The 25,429-nt window shown below is 41.5% G+C and overlaps 1 protein-coding gene across 4 annotated transcripts in view; it reads left to right on the top strand.

Annotated features, from left to right (window-relative positions):
* The window catches only part of Sox102F (transcription factor Sox102F), a 236,738-nt gene that overhangs the window by 47,860 nt on the left and 163,449 nt on the right, over positions 1-25,429 (top strand). The window lies entirely within an intron of this gene.

Raw genomic sequence — 25,429 nt, 5'->3', positions numbered from 1 at the left:
GCTGCGCGAGATGGGATCTTCGTGTGAGCCGAGTGTCCATTGTTGCTTTTTCAACGCGGCTTCCCTATTGACTATCACGTAAACGTAAACCACGGACGCTATGCTCATTGCGATCCTAAGCCGAGAGGAGAGCGAATTTCCGCGGAGGATTACGGACGACCGCGTGCCGACGTGACCGCCACGTGCTGGTATTTCCGATTTACGGAGACTCTCGTCCGCAATGGTCAGAAATGGTCACGTCGACAGTGTAAAATGTATTGTGTAATGGCCAGCCACGTGGCGGAAGACGACTGGTGCCCACTTTAAGTGTGCTGACTTCATGCTTGGTCATCATGTCGCGGCTGCTCTTCGGGCATCGTACATGTTATTGAAAGGAAAGAAGCGATGACGTTACGTGCATATTTCCATATTTCTCGTATAACTAACATTTTTTAAAGAGTAAAATATTTTTACTCAATAGATCAAAGTATCAAGTAAATGCGTGCGCGCAAGGTGGTTTATTCCGCTGTAATATTAAATAAGAGAAAGTTGCGCGAAAAAAGAATTAATATTGAAAACTACGACGGAACATGAAGGTGATTAAATTAATTTAAATATTTGTATGAATAATTAATTACATTTCCATTAACTAGATCTACCGTGCATAGTATAACAGTACTATCGGGTAAATAACATTCTTGCATAAAAAAAAAAAGATATAATGTCAGCAGAACCTGCTACTAGGCGAGTCGCATTAAACTGAAAAATAGTAAAGAGAGCGACGAGAGCGATTTCCGCAATTTCTATCTCACGCGCGTTCCTGGTTAGTCCTCAACGAGTCCGCAAACAACCTCGAATGGGGCCCACCGTCCTCGTTGTGACGCTAACTCATACGCCCCATAAACGCGCGGTAGAACGCGGAATTTGTGGAGTGTAAAGTATCAACGTATTGCTAGGTACATTTACCTGCGGTCGCACATGCACTGCGTGCGTGCGTACTTTGGGATGCGCGTCCGTCCGAAGCGTCAATGTTAACTGCGTTTGGTTGATAGAAAACCGTAGGCATACCTGGTCGGCCACAAAGGCCATTTCAGCGACCACAATGCGCGCTGAAAACACGCACGGCGTATATACGCGTATCCACGGCCATTTAGGCGCATGCAATATACGCTTACCTGCGCATACGGCCGCAGAGGAAAAAAAACTCGAGAAAAGTACCCGCGTAACCGCACTTATTAAGACGTCGTTTGGTTGGGCGGAAAAAGTGCCTGCCTTAATGTAGCGGTCGAGCACGAGCGGATAGATTATCCCGCATCGGTGTGCTTTACCGTAAGAAAGCATGATCTTCCTGGTGGAGGCAGATGTCTAATAAACAAGGAATCGAGGAATGAGGGAGTGCGCACGCAAATGAAGAAATGAATAAAGTGCGACTTGGTGAAGTATCCTCGCGAGTATGTATTTTTCTGGATAATACGCAAAATACAAAATCGAGACGTCTTTTACAAGTTCTTTGAATTTTCTTTCGTTTTTCTAGGTTGTGGCAAAGTAGTTTTTATCGCATCTTTCATATTGCATAAACGCAATAAAAAAGAAACTGAAATTTTACAATAGGAGTTATAATTTACTGTAATTATTTTTGCAAAACTGCACTTAAATTATATACTTATGTTTGTCTTTCAAATAATATCTCGCGATGAAGGAAAAAAGATGAAAAGAATTGTATTCTCCAAAATATTTAATTACTGACAATAAACAGGAAAAATTAATTCGCAAATCGTAGTCAGGCGATAGAATGAATTCTGTGTGTAGATCGATACACACAAGAAATATTTCTGCAATGAAGCTTCTGTCGCGTGGCTGTCGGCGGTGGTGGTATAAAGAGGAGGGAGCGATAGAATGAGATCTTGTTAAAGGAGCGAGGAAGATCGACCGAGCGAGGGCGCGGAAGGGCGCGGAGAGGGACCGAAGCGCTTCATGGTAACTCACATCAAAGAGTCGGCCTTAATAGAAAGCCTTAGAGGCGTTTGTTCGAGTCTCCTCATCTGGCTAAATATTCCTGACTGAGGAGATATCGGCGGGCCAAGATACACACCACGGTGCGGATCTTACGTATAGAACAAACAGCCCGGGCCCCGGAATACGCTTCCGTTTCGTGCCTTCTGGGTAACGACCGCGTATTCGCATAAGTTTCCGCGAGTTTCTGCAATCTGCGTGTACACATATCGAGTCGTTGACTCCAACGTAATAACCAATAGGCACGTTTCAGCGCGGGCGGCGCGCACCGCAGCTGCACGCGCGTTTGCTCGCGGCGTATGATACGCGCGCCTTCTATCCCGCGGAAGAATCGACCCACCGCGTCGACAGACGACGGAATTCGACTAATTAATATCAGTGTTGACAGTGGGCCCGACAGTTGCCGCGATGAAACTTGCGAAATTTCGAGTGACACAGGAAGGAAGGAAGGAAGGAAGGAAGGAAGGAAGGAAGGAAGGGAGGAAGAAAGGAAGGAAGGAAGGAAGGAAGGAAGGAAGGAAGGAAGGAAGGAAGGAAGGAAGGAAGGAAGGAAGGAAGGAAGGATAGTGGGAATAGAGTGCGCCTGACGGAAGTTTGGAAACAGTTCCTTGGCGCCAACTAAAATGACGTTGAGAAACGGTATTGGAGACATCGACGTCGTCTCCATATATCAAAATGCGCGAAAATGTTGGAACTGCGTGCGAGATTTCGCCCCGCATTTCGAGACCTCAAGTCTTTTTACTTTTAGCAAGCTCATTGCAAATATGTTCTTTTTTTTATCGATATCTCGTCATCCTTTTTTTTACTAATTTTATATATCGAAAATGAATTTGATTACAAGATCTTTTTGGTAGAAAAAGAATGTAGTTAAAAAACATTTCGCATGATCCAATTCTCACATTTAGCCGCACAAACGTATAATTAATCTTCGATTGGATACCAACGTATTTACTGTAAGTCATTAAAAAAAAGTATTCCGCATGCGCAACGTCGATTAATACCTGCGGATATACAACCGCGAAACCATACGCGCGTTTGATTGATTTAAACAGTCCCCCTTATCCTCTGACAGATACAAATGAATCGGATGCGTCCGTTACTAAGCGCCGTACAGATGTAATCCTTTAAAGGGATATTCGGCCTGCGATTCGCTTCGGTTAAGCTATACAAATAGACGTGGGATGTTCGCAATCAGTGTTGGTCTCTCTGCACGCTGGGGTGGGCCGACGCGGCTATTTATAAATGAGTCCTCACGCAGAACACACCCTTTGACGAATCAGCAATCTTCCGTTATTATTCCACCATTCAGGCACTCGCCGTACTTTGCAGATACGCCATCATACAGACTCCCGAAATTACGTCCGAATGTAATACCTCGTAGCGATATTATATTCGCATTATGCCTTTCCCGACTGTCCGCAATTAGTAATGCCTATCGATATTACATTATGTAAAGAAAAAAAAAATATTGTTTTTCCTGACAATAACCGTCAATGATAGAACACTTTGAAGAACTCACTACTTGTAGGCTAAACATAGTAATGTCAAATAGGTCAATCTGACGAGCAACCTCGTTGCGAGGTACAAGCCACTAATTACTCCCGTCCCAGAAAGCGAAGCCTTTAATTTGAATATCAACGGGAGGGAGCAACATTATGCTCGACAATTATTCAGGCACGGCGAGAGGCGGGCTCATGAATTAACAAGATCTATCAGTACCTTCTCCCGCCGACCATCCCCGACACTCCATCCCTCCCACCCTCCCAGCAACCTCTCACGGAGCGGGCTGGTACTGCGAATCATCGTGCCAAACGACCTCGGTAACGACGAGGCATCCGCCGTTTGTTTGTACGCTTACTTTGCCGATCCGCGCCCGTCTTCTCCCTGTCACTCTCGCTCCTTCTCTCTCCTTCTTTTCCGGCGCTCTCTTGCGCGGAGTCTTCCGGCATTGTTTAAATACAATTTTGTCGTTTACTAATTAATGCGCCGTACATCAAAGAAGATGTTTATTGGTTCATGTGATACTAAAGAGACGGTAACGAAGAGGTAACTCGCTAAGGGAGCGCTTGAAGGAGCCGGGAAGGGTGGCCCGGGCACCGCCACTGGTTTGAGAAGCGGTGAACGCCCATGAAAATATCTATATAGAGCAGGAAAAGTGTTCTCTCTCTCTCTCTCTCTCTCTCTCTCTCTCTCTCTCTCTCTCTCTCTCTCTCTCTCTCTCCCCCCCCCCCCCCCTCTTTCTCTTTCTCATGCTTGCGCGCGCGCTCGTCTCTGTGCTGTCTTTCTATCCGCCTTGCTGGCTCACCTTCTTCTCCTCCTCCTCCTCCTCCTCCTCCTCCTCCTCCTCCTCCTCCTCCTCCTCCTCCTCCTCCTCCTCCTCTTCCTCCTCCTCCTCCTCCTCCTCCTCCTCCTCCTCCGTCATTCGTTTCCCGTTTCTCCTCTCGGCTTCCCTCTTGTTCCGTGTTGCTCGTCGCTCTTCTCCTCGACAAACGACGGTAACCACCCACAGACTCATCAACTAACTCTGTTCCAGAGTTACCGAACGACGAATCCCTCTTCACGTTCCCCTCTACCCACGGCCCTTTTCTCTCTTTCTACTTCCGCCTGCTATGTCTCGGGCTTTACGGACGTGAGGCACGGCATAGCACGGCGTTGCCGAATCAGTCGTAGTTAGCCTCGTAGTTTTCGTTCTCAAACGGAAAACGGGACACAAACATCCTCACGAACGACAACGACCGGTGGTAGTAAGCGGCGAGGGCAACCGTGAAAATCAGTAAGTTGTTCAACCGCGTAATTCGCAGGTTCTCTACCAGATTTGATTGGATAATCCTTCTATTTGGGGATCACACCCGTGAGGTTGAGTTTCTCGCTTCACGAGTTTCATCGCGTATGTCGATGGAATAAGATAAACGATTTTTTTCTCGCATTACAATACTCATTTCAACAATATTTTCAAATTTATGTAAGATATATATAATCAAAGTTTATGTGAAATATTAAAGTTTATGTTTAAATCGATCAAATTGTAAAAGAAAAAGTTATATTACAATTTAATACATGTTTCATTTTAGCTACCCTCTAATTTATGCTTGAAAGAAAAGCTATAATATATAATGTATTATATGACACATTGAAAGAGCGAATTACAAAATGCAATCTTTCGTAATGAATGAAAATGACGGGAGGCAACACTTTGGTGATAACAAGAGGGGAAGAAAATGTGAGATAATGAATGCAGGATCGTAGCGCAGTAGTAAAGTGAAGGTACAAAGGAAGCTTAGTAAGCACGATGGAACAAAAGCGTGATTGATCAGGGCTCTAGATATAGCCGATTGATATCGTCATTCAAATCTATTCATATAATTCTCTAGCTAAACGGAGATAAGAGAAAAAAGAACGTAAATAAATCGATAATTTAAAAGAAAAAAATGAAGAAAATAAAATAAAATTTAATGAATAAAATTGCGTTGACGAAACGGAATTCATCTAAAGAGGTAAAAAGTAAAACAGCAAAACTAGAAGAAAGTTTACAAGCAAATAAAGAAAAAAAACAATTTAAAAATTCGCAGAAAATATTGTAGACAAATAAAACGTTGCAAAAATAAAAGTCCAAGGATCAAGAAAAATGGCAATCTTTTTAATTGCTTGTTTACTCGAGATTGTCGTTTCTCGTGCATACGATTTATGTTTCCAATAAGCAAATCCCAAAAGCATCCTGGAATTAAGAGAGGAACAAACAGGCGGACGAAATAGGGAGGAGAGAAACGGCAACGACACGCGAGGAAGTGAGATGTAAGATCGAAAGACGAGGGTCAGGAGGCCGTGGGTCCATGTGATAATGTTGTGCTCCGCCGACCGAACGAAAACGGTACCGAGGGGCTCTCCTCGTCCAACGGGACGCATTATGCTCGACAGAACAGGAGAAGGCGCGCGCGTTGGCCGTTCTGTGCCCTTCCTCTGTCAATAGGCTCGATTTCCCTTTCAAGTTGTCAACTCTTTTTGTGTGCCCGGCAAATTGTCGCCGATGGAGATGGGAACCGTGGTTGATGCTGACGAGAAATAGAGAAAGAGAGAGTGAGGGGGGGGAAGGAGGGAGAAAAAGTGATGGGAGGGGGATAGGAGAGGAAAGGAAACAGGGAGATAAATTAACATTATTGTTGCGACAAAAAGGGGGGTGCCGAGCCCACCCAGACTGTCCTGCGCATCCCCCGCGGGAGTCGTAGCTAGGTAAACAATTCCACTTGATGATCGGCTCGTTTGATGTCGCCTGATTACCCTGTGCAAACAATCGTCGATTCTCTCTATGGAATATCGCGATATTTTCTTCCATTCGTTTCCGATCCTCCCGCCACGCGGGAAAAATGTCTCTTTGCACGCTGGCTTCCTGAAACTGGACATTACATATAAACAATATAAAATAAGAACGTGTAATTAATGTAGAAATAAAAATAAAATTCTCATATTTTTCTATCGCAATAATCAAATTTTTCTATAATTTCACGCGATTTCTATGAAAATTAATTTACATATTGTTTAATTTTTTTTTAATTAAATTTTTCAATTATTGCAAAACGCATGCAAGAAGAACGAGATAAGCAGTCGTCGGAAATTTCTTGCTCGACATTTTCGAAGACGCTCTTGTAACTAAAGCCGAGCAAAATAACCTTTCACGCATGAATTCACTACAGATTATCTGCCGTTCACTTCACTCCTACGCGCAAATGAATTGTACACGCATATTTGTTACGGCAATATCAATCTGTAACATTGTACGGATATAAAAGAATTATTACGCCAATGATCTTGTAACGATAAAACAATATTTTTTTTCATTCGTCTAATGTTCAATCTTATTAATTAACACTCAAAACCTTCATGCCACTGAGAGCTCCTCATCTTCTTCTTCCTACCTTCCGTTTTATTTGACGACGCAGACATTATACGATTTTCTCGCTGGGTCCACGATCACAGGGAAAGAAACCACATACCGTTCTGGAAGTCCTTCGACTTCGATAGAGCGAGAAGTACCCTCGAGATCCCGGTTGGTCTTCCCGTGTCTACTTACACACGCGCGTCCTTAATTAGAGTGCCCCGCTCGCCCGTCGAATCCGCCTTACGTAAGCGCCGCCGTCGGCCCTCGCATCGTCACAATGGGCGGCGATGGGCAATCATAAAGAGATTCGCCGTTTTGGACGCGGGCGACGCGTAATCTGAATAAAATATACGATCGAGTCGATGATAGATAAAGGACAATGCCCTTTTCATCCCGAAGCGGAGGGATGCGAAATAGAGCGCGAGGAGGGAAGCGAGAGGACCCCGGACGAGCGAGGAGCACTCCGACTTTCAGCGAGTCGACAAAGAGGCTCCTTCTATGCAAATTAAATGCTGTTTCCATAACCATTCGTCCGTTCCATTGAGTGAGGTTCGGTTCTTTGTCATCAAGGTAAAGGGAACTTGCACAAGGGGCCACGTTCGCTCGCTCGCTCCGAGCAACCAACCAGCTAACCAACCGGCCAACTCAGCCGCTGAACCAACTACCACCCACTCCACCCACCCGACCACCACCCGTCCACAAACTACCCTTCTGATTTCAATAACCGAAAGCTTCTCTGTGTGATGCTAATAAAAAGATTCTTTTTTTCCTATCGTTAACCTTGATGTTTTCTTTCTCCCTTTATATTTTCTTTTTTCTCTGCTTCTATTATGGCTTTCTGCGGCAACAACGTTTCAAACATGCAAACAAACGTTTCGGACAGCTCAACAAAACTCATCGATCGTTGTACAGTTTAGAAATTCTGTTTTGCATTTGCCTATGATTTGCCGTATTGAATATCTTTATTTGATATAGCTCAAAATATAAATATAGTAATAATATAGTAATAATTCATGAATTCAAATGAATATGAATCATTATATCATTATGTTTAAACAGTTTGAGATACAGTTTAAGCTGCATAAAATATTAATATAAATATAAATGATTAGTAACAAGCAATTAGGAAAATATATATATATATATATATATATATATATATATATATTCGATTTTGATACTGATTTGTTTCTATTTTTATTTGTAATATTAATATTGATAGTAGTAAATTTATAGCGCAGCACAATTTAATAATTCATTAAATTATCATTTATTTTAACTCTATGTGATAGATCCTATCAAATGCTATTAAATCCAAAGCCCAGGTAGTTAATATTTATTAACAATATGCAATAAATGGAATGAAATGAAACGGTAGGAGAATTAGAGCATCAACGTTCTAAAATTTCGGAAATTAAATAACGTTATTTCTTTATTCTTATTTCGTACATCGGTGAAATTAAATTCCATGATGCATCTTAGGTTATTTTTACAGCGTGCACGCTTCAAAATCTGATTATTCATATTATTAATGACATGAGTCAACGAGGGAGCATTTATTTTTCATCGTTTCGAATCAGCTCGGAACGACGATCCCAGAAACCGTTTTGTCTGATTTCGCCAATGATTTGATTTGATTTGACTTGACTCGACTCACAACTTGTAGTGGCGAGCGCGCGCCGATAGCAATGAAATTATACCCGGCACAAAGAGCGCCGGCGGGCACGCCAGTCGACCACCAGTAATGATGCAGCGCGTTTATGTTAAGAAAGCACACCGATTGCCTCCGAACAGAAGCAAGTTGCTCCTACATCTCGTCGACTCTCCTACACGCGTTGTAATCGTCTACGCATGTACGGACACCGACGACGCGTGTAAGCTACAAAGCCGCGAGGGAAGGGAGAAGTGTTCTTGAATTATCGCGTTATTGAGAGAACTACTAATCCATCTCGATGATGATTACATTGTACGCAACTGTCGTTCACTTAACGCTTTATACCATAAGTAAGAATTTTAACGAGATTTTTCTGGGATATTTACCTCCCTTTCCACCAATAATAACTTTGATTCTCGGTTCAATTTACTCTTTATCCTTTTTCAACTCATAAAATTATATAAAGATAGAACATGAATTTAACCGAGATCAAAGTTAATCTACATTGGTGAAAAAATGGGGATTAGAAAATTAAAATCAATCGAGGTCGATTCTTTCAAAAAACACACACGGAGGACATGAAATAATATCTTGGATAATTATCCATATAACTAGATAAGACACTAGGTCAAGCGCTACTCACCTGAAATTATTGATCAACAACTGATTAAGGAGAATCTCGAGAATACGCGGCGAACAAGAGAATACGTGGCGGAGAAAGGAAAGAAAGATGAATAAAGCTAGAGCTCGTTAAGTTTCTATCACCTGGCCGCGTCGAGGGAGAAAACGGCAGACCGAAGGACAAAGCACGCGGCGGAGTCACTGGCGAACTATGAAGCGGAAACGTATTTAACCTCTCACCTACATCGCATTAACGCCGGGTTATGGGATAGTCTTTTTACGGTACCGCGTCCCTATGGACGGCACCAATGCGCAACAACATCGAGCGTTTTACGATACGCCGCGACACCGTGTACTCAATCATTTATGATCCCCACGTCGTTCGCGGGAACTACACGAGTACGTGTACGTGTACTTGTCGCATCTCATTCTGTTTCCCCGCGAAATAAAGTGTCGATGAAGCGAAATGAGACAAGCTCTTTTTTACATCTAGAATTTCAAAGGATCCCGTAAATTCCCATTTTAACTTTTATATTTTATATTTTAATGTTAATATTATTTGATATTTTTATGTTAATATATTTTTTGTAAAAATAGTGAGATGTCGCGACGTGTAAGATTTTTCCTAGGATTTGGGAGATTCAAATCTGAACCTTTCAAGATTGGTATAAAAGAAAATGATATGGGGATGGAGCAGAATGGCTCCATTACAACGAGAACATCAAGTTGCGGAAGACGATCGCGTGGAAATTGAAGAAAATTACAGCTGCCAGTCATAGCCGCATGATTTATATTTGCACGTTCCCTTAGCTCGCGGCTCGTTCCCTTTAAGCTGTAGCCGAATGGCTTCGCACAAGGCTGTTACGCGCCTGAAGACGTTATTAGGCACGGCGGCGCGTTATGCTCGTCAAATCGCGCGGTTGAACCACGCCGAACGTAGGCTCTAACTGTAATCTTACGATCGTCTGCTCGAATAGAATATTGGTTACCGCGATATGATTCTTCGCGAGATGCGCGGCACTGATCTGCAATTTAGTTGCTGACTCGATTTTTCTGTTTAAACGGTAGACAGGTTCTAGAATGTTACACGATTAGTAGTAGGCTTTTTCATATAATAGTTTCCAGATCATTAGTATGAAAAAGCCAAAGATTGGAAAATTAATAATACTAATCCTTCCTCTCTCCTCTTGTTGATATATGTAAAATATTTTGCAAACAACATATCTTATGTATATACATTCGTACAAAGTATTTAAAATAAAAATTTAATAATAATATTGAATAAAGTAAAAGTAAAGTAAGATCTTGCGGAAAGCATTATAATTCTCAAAAAGTGCACTGTCCCGCGTTTTTTATCGTCATGTAAATCCGGACGGGCTAAAGTCAAGATGCTTTTGCAAAAAGAGCCGTAACAATATCTGCATAAGATATATATGCTGCGACGGGGCTAGTTAGCGAGGCGTTTCATTAGGCAGATAAGGCAATCAAGCAACCCGCCATCTCGGTGAATTGTGCACGGATCGTACCGGCGAATGTGCGTGAGTACGTTAAGCGCGTGTGTGTATGTGTGTGTGTGTGTGTGTGTGTGTGTGTGTGTGTGTGTGTGTGTGTGTGTGTGTGTGTGTGTGTGTACGTAGCGGTCAACGAGTACTTTACGTTACTTGTACGCATAGCATTTCGCGGAGTACCTACTCTAATAAGCCGCATTAAGACGCAGTCCGTCAGTTTGCGGTATTCGCGGAGCTTACCATACGAAATGTTCATCTCAAAGTGAAGCGGAGGACGTTTCACTCTCGAGGGCGCAGTGGAAATAAAGTCGGTATTACGACTTTAGTCCGGCTCCATCGCGAGGGAAATGCATTTACAGCTAATATGTATGCTATTCGAAATTCCTACAAACTCCTGCGGACGTGGCGGCAAAAACCTACCGTGTCGTTGCGCAATTTTATTAAATTCCCTCCAATATGGTCGGTCTTTACTTTAATTACTCTCGATACGAGAGAATCCGGGATAACGTTTGGGAGGCTGACACGCGTGCAGTTTGCCATTTCCTGAAAATGCTCCTGCATCGCATCTCGTTAACTCAGAATAAATTGCATTATCCCCATCCTTTGCTCGGTAGCAAAATGCTGGAATATCGGTTGCACCTGCTTTAAACTCGTACTTTGCAAATAAATAGCTTTACGTTCAAGTTGAAAGCGCTGCTGTTTCACTCTCGCGTCGAGAGTCCTTTGTGACTCCATATTAGGCTACGCGTGCCAAATCAGTAGCTAGCTCGGTTATCTGGCTAGTAAATGGAATTGCGTGCATTCGGAATTGTCTCGATATCTCGAGCGGCCCACGTGAACAACTCGGAGACTTCAGAAGCGCATTACGCACACCCTACATGTCGTCCCTTCAACATCCTCGGCCCGAGCCAGAATATCTCGTACGTCCTACGTAAAAGATTCAACGTTCCATATTCCCTACGAATACATTCCGACGCACACGAACGTCGCACGTATACGTGTTAATGTATACATTTAAGATGCTTTAAGATAAGGTACGAGTATATTTAATATCGTACATTTATTTTTACATTTCTCTTAATTCCTATTTTATTAAAATACGAATTATTTCCGGATGTCAAAAAATTATAGGTAGCGAATCTAATAAGTCTCAAGAAAATACAGTAGTTAAAAGTAGATATACCTCAATCATAAAAAATACCGTGCTTCGCGAATTTGTATCGATACAAGTCCGAAGTGGCGTAATAATTACAGCCGATACATTTCCCCGTGAGAGTGTAATATCGAGCACGACACGCTCGGCGAGTAAATTCGCGTGGTCGTCTGCGTCCAGGAGACCGTAAAATCGTGCGCTAAGAAACTAAGACCACCACGACGAGAGCCAGTACTGAGGAATAAATCTCCCGATCGACTACCGGCTGCCATTCACTGCTGCGCCTCTGCTTGCGTGCGTGCGAGCAGGCGAGCCGAGCGGACGAGCGTTCGTTTATGCGCGCCTCTATATTTAATATCATAAATTATCATCCGTCCGCGAACGGGCTACCAGCAAACCGGACGATCCGGGAATTACTGGAACGTAATTAAGCGTGAAACGTGCCGGGTTCTCTGCGCGCGGCGACAGGTCCGTGTGCATGCAACGCGCGAGGCTACCACAAAAAAAAAAAAATACACGCGAGAAGCGTGTTCTAGGAGAACGAACGTGTCTAAATGCCACACGGCGATGAGTGCGCGCGTCTTCCTGATGGCCGCCGACTAGACGAAACGTTTCGAGCTTTTGAGACTTTCGAGATTTAACCCGCAGGCAAGGTCAAGATAGCGTATACGCAAATGTCCGTATTATACCTGCCTCATTTACAATCCGTCGATTAATTATCTGTAGAGTTTTTTTTTTTTATGATAGATCGAGTCGCCAAATTGTGTATAATTGGATATAATGACGTTATTATTTCTATAAAAAGAAGTTTCAATTACGATCATCGATGAAAATGAGTCTCAAGTTGATATTTTGTAATTTATAAAATCGCGTTATATATAATAACTTGTTAATAATTAATTATCAGTTTGCACAATGTTCTCAGAGAAAAATGCCAATATTATCGAAAGCTTGATAGACATAAATAATTTGTGCAAAGCAATATGCATTACTTGCTTACATATTACTCGCGCACCTTGCTGTTTTGCGTGAACAGTAATTAACACAATTACATGTTAATTTATTCCAGCTTAATTTAAAATATTAAACACTTAATTTACAGGATTTGCATCGAATAAATTAATTTATAATTGTCTTACCTTCTTATCACATAAGAACTACTATATTTTGCCATAGGAATTACTAATTATAACTACATTTTTACATAAGAACTACTAATTTGTAAATTTTTGACTGCATATTTTCAAAGTTTCCCCAGAATATCTTCTCACAAAGAATTCGCGTTATTATTATTTATCCTTACACATATCAAGAAACAAGTGGAGGTAGAATTTCACAATTCTTTCTCTGATCGCAGATTATAAAGTACATTTGTGACTCGATGTGTCGAGCTAACAGTATTTCTTGATTTTTTTTTCACACCTCACTCACGCGCGTCATCGATAGATCGGTAAATCACGCCTCGCATGACATACGTAGGCAATTAACGTATATCTACGGACGATTAGGTGCGTTAAGGACTACATGCGCCTCCGATCATGCTCTATCGCATGTTGCAGCGTGGTTAACGTGTGGGTGTACACGACCAATAAGATATATAGTGAGGAAACCCACGTCACCTTGCATTTGTTTACTTTCTTATCGAATGTAAGTTATAATTTTGCTATCATTAAAATTTTTTTCTAAAGTATAAAAAGTATAAAAAAGATATTCTCTTTTAACATAAATCCATAATATAAAAATTTGTGTGTGTGTGTGTGTGTGTGTGTGTGTGTGTGTGTGTGTAATTATTTACTTTTATTTATAGTTTTGTTATTTTTGCTACATTCTACATTTGTCACCAATATTTTTTTACCAATTCTGCTTTCAATAATTTAATTTTTAACTCTTAACAATAATAATCGATGAAATGGAGCAATTCTTTATGAGAGTCGATAAAAGCAAACAGAAAATAAAGAAATATAGTTGTTTTAGCTAATGTTAAAATATTCTTAATTCTAAGAGTCCTTTGCACGCACGAAAACGCTTATTTTAGCATGACTCGGCAAGTACCGCGCAGTAATGCAGATACATTGCGCGAGCTCTCGAGTTCTTTTTGCGCTCGCTGGATTATCCCGCGGCGCCATATTTTGCTTGGCCACGTCTGGCGTTGGCTCCGTATCCAAGGATCTCATTCCGCCGATTCCTTCGTTTCCCATTCGCGGCCAGACAGCACAAAGTGGACGCGCATAAAGGCGCGACCTTCCACTAGGCGCTTCTTCCTCGTCGCCCGTCGTCGTCGTCGTCGTCGTCGTCGTCGTCGGAGTGAATAGTCCGTTGCTGTGTATATGTGGGTAGATAGGTATATAAACGCACATATATTTTCTCCTGATCTGGAAAACAATACACATGGATTTATACGCACCGCGGCTCGAGGCAATAACTTACGGTACGAAACGCTGGTTCTTTTGCGTTTCCCTGCCTATCCCGGACGTGCTTCTCTCTCTAAATAAGGATACGACGGAAATAATTTCCCATTTCTTTGTTCCACATTTCCTCATAATAAAGGACTACATTTTTCCTTCTCAGTAATAATGCGCCACCCCAAAGATTTCTAATAAAGATCATTCATAATCATAATCAAGATCTTGTGCTTGATTAATACTTCTCAAATATCTTATAGATTAAATTACATATAAAATCTCTGAGCATATTTTAATATTTATTAAAATAAATTATCATAATTTTGTCTTCTCTGATTTTTAAAGATTTTAAAAAAGAATAAATCTCTTATTTTTGTGATTAAACTTGTCATCTCAGTTAATTAAAGAATACACACATATTTCTCTCTCTATAAAAATAATATATGTTTTAAAAATGGAATATTTTAAACATATTATGCCGACGAGCGTGATATTATATGCAAAAATAGTTTCCTGCGGAAACTATTCTCGTAGGCATAAATTTCGATTATTGGCGTTGTTTATGCCGGAGATGTTCGGCAAACGCGAACGCGATAAATCTCAACGCGCACATTCCGGTCTGAAGAATGGAGTTTCCCGACAAGCGCCGATTTGTCAAGAAGGGCTTCGAATACCTCTCAATGGCAACAAGCGGAAGGCTCACCCTTCGTGGCATTTCGAAGCCACAATGCCATGAATGTGTGTTCCTTATCCCAGTGTCAGAGAAATGCCAGTCGATACGACGGAGGGAAAAGTAGAATAGCTCCGTTTCTCTCCTTCCATTGAGATCGGAGAAGAAGCCTGCAAAATTTACTTACTTACGGCCCGTTCTTTCTCCACTGGACCTTCCAAAGCGGATAACTGTATTACGTTACATTGTACTTCTCAGTACCTACGGGGTATCACCTGATTTCTTGTTGGTTCGGCAATAAAATCCATGACGTGCACTAAAAGAACCGGTCGATTGTCTACCAAAATTGTCATGCTTCGCCCAAAAATTTAATAAAAAAAAAAAAAATATTAAATATATACTCTCGTTTGAACCAGTATAATTTCATATTTATTAACAATTAGCATGCGGCAGTATAAGATAAACAGTCTCTCTGTCGCGAAATTAATTCGTGTTGTCTGAATAACATCGATATATCTTCAACGTTTGGAGAACGTCTTGTGCACAACGAGCGCAGACTCTTCGACATTTACCGGTCATTAATTACTCATGAAATCACCGTGCCATTCCCTAACAGAAACCTACACGATCGTCCGTCGCAATGCGCGTCGATGACTGTAAACGGGCGGACGGATCCATCCACGTGTCATTGTCTCCTCAATACCTGTCATCCGGACTTTCTCCTATCGACTGCTGATGGTCGATTCGCGGGCGCGCGTCCGCATAAGTCCTGGCAAGGATTTATCGTGCCCGTCGATCGTATGTAATGGGTTGAACGACCTCGACTTTATCTTGAGACTTGAACCTCAGACCGCGAACAATCGATCTCGCGCGAACCCGCGCGCGGTCCGGAGAAGGACGAGCGTCCATTATAGTCGACGGATAGAAACGTGCGTGCGAAAGGTCGTGACTGCCGTAGCTTCGCGATAGATCGGCGTTTTTACACTTTCTAATGCTCCGCCGCGATCTCTCACCGCACGGGGCTAACGATAACGAAATCCCTCCGTTCCTGCCGCTGCATTGCGGATCCGCCGTCGCTTTATCGTACGTCATTATGGATGAAGCTCGACGCGCTTCCGGTATCGCTCGGTACAAAATGATTTGACATTGCTTTAAATGCTCCTCGACCGTTTCACTTCACGCGGACGCATTATACGAACATCTCCCATGAATTTAATCTCAATATTTTAGTTTAATAATAATAATAATAGTTTAATTGCAAACGCGAGTTTATTTGATAATCTATTAATTAAATCAAGATTTGTCTTTTAATTATTTTTAATGAGAACAATGGATTCTTTTAGTTTTCTTTGTGAAATATCACAATCGGAAACGCGTGATGTAAAAAGACTTATTATTGGACCTGACGTAAAGAGTTAAGATTAGCGAAATTCACGCGCAATTAAGATTATGTCGCAATAGAGAAAGCGAAATGTGCGAGAGAACCTGTGCCCGTGTTAAAAACATAATATACTTGTAGACACTAACGAGCCTCGACAATTTAATGGCATAATGTCATTACACTCCCAGGGAGGCATTGCACCGCGATAGAGAGATATAATAGGACTGGCGTTAATTAATAATTAATAACCCGGATCCAAATTAAATGGCTTTAAGGGTCGAGGGTGGTCGCCGATACGGAGCGATGAATGCCGCGGCGCGTGGTATATCGGAAATGGCATTGGGGTGGTTCGGAATGGCAGAGGGGCGAGAGCCACGACGAAAGATAGAGAGAGAAGCGAGAATTCTCCTGTTCGAAGGGTGTCCCAGGGAGCTCAGGATTGCTCCGAGGGGTGTTGCATTATTTATGGCCGCCATCGATCATCGTCCGGCAAGTAGGACCGTCGCGAACACCCCACTAATCGCCATATGACAACCGTATTTATTTTAAAGTCGCCCACGTCAACATATGATGCATTAATCTTAATTGTTTCACTTGCCGTGTCACCCTCGTCGCAGAGAGGACCTCCTGGGCCTTTGCCAAAGCTGCCGTATATTCATTCCATGATAAAAGCGAGTTTCCGAGTTCTCGGCTCTGTGATACCACGTTTCTCTGAGAAATATCGATCTGATGCCTTTAGCATACGTTGACACTTATTAATTCATGCGGCTAACTTGAGCGAATATCCGTCACGAATAAATCGCTCACGATCCCTCGGTACCGCTGCATCGTCGAAAGTGATTTCTACGAGTAACCGCTTCTCCTAGCAGGTAAGCTCATTGACCCTCGACCGCCATAGAGCCGTAGGAAGCGGCACGAAGGCAGCCGGAGTACGCGAGGGTGGAAGTGCAGTGCAAGTAGTGCTATGAAATATGCATAGAGAGTGGAAGGGGCTCGGGATGCATGACACCGAGAGAGGAAGGGTAAAGAGGAGAAGAGGAAGAGACGGTTGAAGACGAAATATGAGCGGCGGGAGGGAGGGGTGGCGGACTTGCGCTGTATTCGAATTCGAAGTCGAACGAGAGAGAGAGATAAGAAGACCGTTGCACCTCGGCAAGCATCGGCGGCTAGAACGTAACGGAAGGATCGCAACTTAGCAAGAGGGACGGGGAGAGCAAAGAGGGACTGTTGCAGGATCGACGTATAGGAACAGCGTCACGCATGCATCTGCAGGGGAACGTACAAACGTACGCGGGGGGGGGGAAAGATGAGCGAGAAGAAAGGGAGGGGGGAGAGCTTTCGCTCACCCCGTGCACGGTGACGGCGAGGGTCGTCCATTGACCTCGTTCGCCTCGCCATTGCTTAACCCGCAACGCAAACCATTATCTTTGCGCTGCGCAACGTGCGTGCACTTAGCCGCGCATCCGTGCGTAGTGCGTGCGTGTCTGCATGTGCGCAAGAGAACACGCACGTACCGATGATGATTTATAGCGTTAGCGAGAACGCCGTCATCTAAAAGCCCGTGGATTGGAATCCTAAATGAAACGTCGTGAATCAACGTTTTCCGCCAGAAATCTATTTAACCCGCGCAGACTTTTTCGTTTGAGACATTAGCAAAAACTACACTGCTTATGTTAAAAGCCTGTATATAAGATAGGTAATAATAAGGTATTGTAATATTTCTCTTTAATGCTCTTGTAATTACGCAATACATGTTTGAAATATTTTGAGAATTTGCTTTATAATTATAAGAATAAAAAGTACTAGTACAGGAACCTTGATATTCAATATAAATAAAATATCAAGTTTCTGTTAACATTAAATATCATAGCAAGAATATTTTTTTCTGACTTTATTTACGCGTATTATATAGAGAAAGTGTTACATTAAAATGGAAATTTATATAAATATGCGAGACGCGGTAAATTGTGAGATGCAATTTGTACCGTCGCAATCTCCGTTGAAAATCGGCGGATATTTATATCCGATTGAGTGCATCTCAAATAAAAAGAAAAACCTACTCTCGATAACGTAATAATCGATAGGACGCTGCGAGAGCTCGGCGTTCGCACGGAGACGCGCTGACCCTCGCGAATCCGGATATTTGACCACGATGATTTATCGGTGGGACATCGGTGGCTACTAGAGCGAAATCAATTTCCGCGTGTACGGCGGGCGATCTTTCACGGTCGATCTCACGGTGGCCTCCTCGGCCAAGGCGGAAAGAAAAATCATAGGAAGAATCGCGCTGGCAATATGCAACGTAAGCACCGAGCATCCGTACGAAGATTGCGCGAAACCGGCACGAGAGTCGTGTACGATAGGCGTACGGCTTCAAGCAGCGAGTCCCGGACTGGCATAACTTGTTCAACACGTTCCTCGCGCGATGGGGTCATCGTCGAAGGAGAAGAGATGCTGCACTGACCGCGTCGGGGTCACCGCGGGGTTGCGCAGCGGCAGCGCACACGTGGCAGCCTGCCGCCGGCAATTCGGTTGCCGGCAATACTATTCCAGCCGTGAATATCTGGCCAAGCGCTCTCGTGCGACCCGCCGATATAAATCACTCGAGATAATCATGGTCGATGGCCGCTTAATCGCAGGACACATCACCGACGCGCGAACGCGAGAAGCCTATTCGACGTGCGAGTATATGATCACCGTCGTCGCGCCAAGTCGACCAATTATTACGGAAGAGATATGCGCCCGTGGCGCATTGGACGATCGGTGAAAAGTTCAATCACGGCGCTAACCCGACGATACGTTGACCCCGGAACGGAGCGAGCAGGTGTTCGAGCAGATCGTACATAGCCGACGACCTTATCCGGCGTGAATCTCGCTAAAAGGGTAAAACCAGTTATGTGCTCTAAAAGAAAGTCCGTGATGGATCATCATCATTATTGGTAATGATAGAAATTGATATTTGTACGAATAACTGAATCTTACCTTCGGAAGAATATATTCGGACTTACAGCTCTATAATTTTTCCTCGAATGTCTATATCTCCTTTATGTATAGCCGCGCAACGAAGAACGAAAATACGAAAATACGAAAATACGAAAATACGAAAATTATATTACCGGCGTGATTCTTGGCGAAATCAAAGAACACGACTCACGGCCTTCTTTAAGCTTGAATAGCAAGGCCGGAGGATAGGCGAGCCGACGGCGAAAAAGAAGGTGTCGTGATAATGCAGTTTCCACAATTTCTGCTGCGAGCGCGATTCTTTCTAATTTCGTGCCTTCTCTTCCCGCTTCGCTGCCACGCGCTCAGATAATATGAGAGCGCCCCAGAACCGGAGGGCGGATGCGCCTCCGTTACTTTTCTAATGACAACGGCGCCAATCGGGGCGGCCCCGTGACAAAAGCAGGGTAATGAGAATAGAAGTAAATCATCGACCATTGTGAGGTAATCCCCGGGTATTGTCTGCCGGTGCGCGCGTGATGTATTATGTTATTGGAGCGAACAAGCGAACGAGCTGGCATCCGTCGCAAAGACGCCGTAAACTTTTCCGCCGTCGTCTCGAACGCGGTGTCTTTCAGTACGCGACTTTTTCTCGCCGAACCGTCCGTCCTCTCGATTGACGCGCCGTGAATCGCGCGATACGACAATCGCATTAGTCACGTTTCTCTTCGACAAGTGTTTCGCTGATTTAAGAAAGCTATTATCGTGCACCGGCGCTTACATAAATCAAATTCAATTCCGCGCGATAAACGATAATACTTGTCTTCTCGTCTACTTGTCGTTATAACGCGCGATCAATGAATCACTCAACGCGACTTTCATTGTAGGATGCAAGCAGCTAGTCACAATATTGTAATTCACGGCGCGCATTTGCAATCAGGTCAAAGTTCAACGAAGACGCGGAGGGCTTTGTCCAAATGTTTTGAAAAAAAAAAAAGTAAAAAAAAAGACCAACCGCGCCGCGCGTCGCGCAACTTGCCGACGTCATTGTTAATAATTTCTCTGCGGGGAAATCGCACGTTCACTCGAGTATATCTGCTGTTATCGCAGCGCGGATAGCAAACAACCGATCTCACGCGGGACACCAATCGACGCGTCAATAGGACTCTCGAGAGGCTTCAACCGCATAATGAAGATGACACGCGATGAATTAGCGGAGCCTGACAATCAATAATTTTGCTGCCGGTTCGGGAATGTGCCGGAAGCGCTCCCACCGTTTATACGCACGGTCGAGAGGTGTCGTCCACAAAGGAAGGTAAACGTCCCGATACTATCGATCGATCGAAGGAGAAACGCGACCTCGCGTTCTCGTCGCACCGACACCTACGTAAGTTAGACCCCGAACTCTCAAATGGGACGAGTATTCACGACGGAACGAGAATCGAGAACCGTTTCCTTATTGGTGCATTTGCGCGACGACAACGGTGCAGCGAACCGTTACAATTTCTTCCTGTAACGACGTACACCGCGAGAGAAATTCTTTGTACGTCTGCGGCTCTCGGTGCGGAGCCAGAAAATCGCCGTTCCGGCGATTCATGCTCCGCCGATGGCTTCGAGAGCTATCAGCGGACACCACGTAATTTGTGATTATGCCCGGATGTTACAACTTTCCGTTTGCGTTTTCATCCGTCGATATCCCCATTTCGTTTCATCGATCGCAAATAGTCGAGCGAGGAACACGGTAGTCACGTCGAGAATCGGGCGGTAAATCTGTTAGCAGAGATCGAGCGTCGATTTAACAATTGGCATGCCCGGTTTAATCCCGTTACATTGCTTGACGCGACTATCATACGTGATTCCTAACGACCATAAGATAACGATGTGCGATATAATGATCTGCGTTCAGAGGCCTCTCACACGCACGAAGAATGCCGCCTGGCAGAATACCGTTACTGTCTCGCGCCGTCATCGTGCTTTTCGCGAGCCTGTCGCCAGGCTAGTCGTAACATCGAGAATGTATCGATTTTCTTTCGGACAGAAGAAAATAATCGTACGAGGTATTTCAACAATCCGCGCAATCTCGCAATGGACTGGAATAACGAGCGATCGACCAGGAATTGAAAGTGGAACATCGGGAAGTGTATCGACGATGAAACAATTCAGCGCACTCGTTGTTTGGCATACGTTAAACCTGACTTCAAACGCAGCTCGATTTATCTCGGCTCCAGGAATTGAAACCAATTGGAAGCGTACATTAATTTTGCAGTTTGAAATAAGTTTAGTCATCTCTCCTGCTTAATATACGGAATGTATTTCTCGAAATTATTGATTTTATTTAATGAAAGAATACAATACAATATTAGGTGCTTTCCATTTAGTGACATAAGTCGACACAAGTATCATTTTGTCCTTGTTAATTATTGAAAGCCAAGAAAGATAGAACTTGTGTCGACTTGTATCACTAAATGGAAAGTACCCATTATACGAATATACGATATACATATATTCGATTATGCGATATACATATCGCACAATTTTTTCATATATTATCTTAAAATAAAATAAAAGACAATTTGACTCATCGATCCAGTGTAGTAGCAGAGTCAAAATCTATGATATAAAAATATATTCATATTATAGCAAAATAATTAATATTAAAAGCAATTATTTTACTTATAAAACATTTTATTTATCTCTTTTAATAGATATTTTATAAAATAATCACAATAATAAATAATAATCACGATAATAAATCCAAGAAAAAATCTTTTATTAAGTAATATTTCTTGAAAATTTAATAAAAATAGAAATTTTTAATATAAATAATTTATATGTTAAAAAACATCGATTATAAATTGAATATTATTTTATTAAGTATTTTAAAAGAGGATACAGTTTCTTAAATAAAAAATAAAATGACTCAAGCACGAACGAACACGAATAAACGAACTTGCTCCGGTGAATGTGATGGCGGCATAATGATATGAAATCAAACTTACATCGACGGTCATGTTCCATCTCTTGTATCACGACATATTAAGTCAGATCCAGATCAAACAAGCAAACGTGAAGAAACACGAATGAACAATTTGCTTCAATGAATACTGCATGTTCATACGAAAATGTTTGTTCATAATCATTTGTCTTCGTTAACTTGATCTGAATTACTTCCGTATATGCAAGAATATTTATATATACAATTGAATATTTAAAATTTAAATATTTAATTAAGTACTCAAAACAATCAAAAATAATAGTGAATGCAAAATAAATAATGCTATAGATACAAAATAAAATATGACAATGAAAATAGAATATTAATATAATTTGGATAAATAATTAATAAATAATAAATAAATAATAAATAATAAATAATTAAATAATAAATTGTTCATCCAAGGTGTATCAATGCCTAATACACCTCTTCATTTTTTCTGCTATACCTGCATTGTATTTTCTTCAGCATTCACACTATATTGCATTCATGAGAAAAAGATTAAATATGATCGCACGCATCGAGTCAAACAAGACAATCACTCAATACTTGACACAACATCTTCAAAGATTCGACGACAAGATTTGACACGCGATGCGTTAATTACGATGCAAAAAGAATAAAAAAAAAGAAATTAAAAAGCGATTATATCAAATTATCGATGTGTACAATAAGAGCATCAGCTTATAATAGATGTATCGGAGTAAGTTAATCCGTTTCGTGTCCATGACATTCCATCGATGACTAAAAAAATAGTGTTGAAAATTAACTCCAATATAGCATGAATCAAGTCGATAGTCGATTAAGGCGGAATGGTCAAAAAATATAGTAACCAAAATTCAATATTGTACGCGCAATACATTTCGAACGTGCAAATTCAGCGAAATATCCGAGGTAATTTGTAAATGATTGCTGTATCACGATTTTTCATTACTTGAATTATACGACACATCGATTCGTGTATTACTTCACTCTCTCAATTTGAAAATACTGAGCCGAATTACATTAGCGAAAAGTTCAAAACGCGGTCCAAAATGTATTTAAATTTAAGCATTGATAAAGGAGATAAAAGTGTTGCTAGCATATATCATAAAACAGTATACTTTATAATCCTTTTTCTCTGTCATTTTAATATCTATTTTAAATTAGGTTTAGTAAAAATTATTAACGCATATTAAGTTTAATTTTTTTACATAAGATTTATTTTATTTGAATTGTAATACCATTATGTAAAATATTATGTATGTTAATAATGCTATTTATATAATTTAATTTATTATTATTGCCTCTTCTATCAAGTTTTACGTTGTAAAACGAATAAAATAACGTAATACTTTTAATATGTTAACATATGATATTTGTGATAGGTTAGGCATACCAAACTACACTCTTTAAGAAAATGAAAGTCGATTGCCTTGGAAATGTATATCAACTCATTTTTTCTTGATTTATTAAAATTATAACTTTATTTTTTTGAATGCAAATTTTGAAAAAAATAATAAGAATTAATAATAATTTTCAACTTTCTAAAAACAGATATATATTTATTCTTCAAGTTGTGATTTAATATTGAATTCAACAATTTTTTAAGAAATAATTTAAATCATTTTTGTTAAAAAAATTAAAAAATACATTAGCAATTATATGTGCGTTATATATATAGGAAATAACTCCTTCTTTTATTATTTTCATGATAAATATGCAGAGTGGCAGAGATTGGGTAATGATTGGGTAACAAAATATATTTTTCGAAACATATGTTATTAAAACTAAACTCACTGAGATTATATCGGATCGAATCCTCCTATACAATTTTTCGTGGAATAAAATCCTCGCGATCGTCGTGTACGCGCGTGACGGGAAGAGTCTTAACAAGCCACGTGGATGTTTCGCATCTGACGAAATGAGATTCGAATCTTTCCGGGTGATCGCGAGAGGAGGGCAGTTGGAGGAATGGAGGGAGGATTAAAAGAGGAGATATACGAAGTGGCGGTACACATCGAGCAGGATGTAAGTAGAAGAACTCACGGACTGTCACCGGGAGTACAAAGTGCAGGATGGCTGACGCGCCGGTAAAGGAAAGTCAGGAATATATCTCGCATCTCTCATCTCCGCGCTCCCGTTGCAGTTATATCACTTTGCCTTCTTCGTCGCAAGGTTCTCTTCAAGTTTCACGTTGTTGATGTAAAAGATCGCACAACTATTAAACTTATTCCGAACATTTACACATTCGATACCGAATATGAACTATGGTTCCATGATAAAAGGTGAGCGACATACAAGTATACCGTAATTCTATCATTAGGATGTTCGGAAAGGGCGACTGCCAATTGCGTAATATACGGCATCTGCCGCAGTACCCGTAATTTAAATCGTTGTGATTGAAAGCGTAACGTGCGGAGCATTCTGATTTATTGGTGGAGTATAGCTACGCGCCGTGATATTTAACGATGCTTCATATTCGACAAATTAGTATCACACGGATAGGATGTAATCGTACTTTAACGATCGCAAGAATTACACGACAAGAATCGCATCGAGAATTAATGATAAGTCTCGTCTCGTGTACAATCCTCGTGTACGCAGAGTGGCAGAGGCCGGATCATCTTCTTGCTGACCTTGTAAGGAGGCAACCCCCTGGCGGATTCTGCTACGCGAGCTAAACATTTGCCGCACGCTCGAGTATCTATTCCTGTTCTCAGCAGCGCAAACGGCGAAGACTGCTCCGGACTACTGCTCAAACGCCAGTAGTTACATTGGCAATACCGAACATCTTGCTATCTGTCTCGAGATATCGGTCTTGTGCCGATTTAGATTGCCTTTTAGAACACGCTCGTACGAAACAGGATGTAGGATATATTCCTTGATGTAAAGTGAACTTCTCAGAACTGTTTGAAGATTCGTGAGCCTAAGGTCTCTTGCTTTTCAATGTGAAATTTCAATGTCGAAAATTAAATTCGGTCTCGAAAATAAAAATATAGAGAAAGAATTTTTCTAACGACAATTTCAACATAATTTATTGAAATACAATGTTATTATATTTCATAGAAAAACGTCTTTAACGTCTATAATTAAAGATGTTAATGACGTTTATTTCTTATTTCAATATTTTATATATATATATATATATATATATATATATCTTGAAGATGATAATGTCAAATCTTTTTCAAATCTTAAATCATATGAGAGAGAGCTAGATCATTAATAATAATAAATTTCCAGAGACACAATTAAATA

This window comes from Pogonomyrmex barbatus, unplaced genomic scaffold (assembly GCF_055798465.1).
Source record: "Pogonomyrmex barbatus isolate J1 unplaced genomic scaffold, ASM5579846v1 scaffold10, whole genome shotgun sequence".
Lineage (NCBI taxonomy): Eukaryota > Metazoa > Arthropoda > Insecta > Hymenoptera > Formicidae > Pogonomyrmex > Pogonomyrmex barbatus.
The sequence above is the reverse complement of the archived record's forward strand: the minus strand, read 5'-3'. Positions and strand labels throughout refer to the sequence as shown.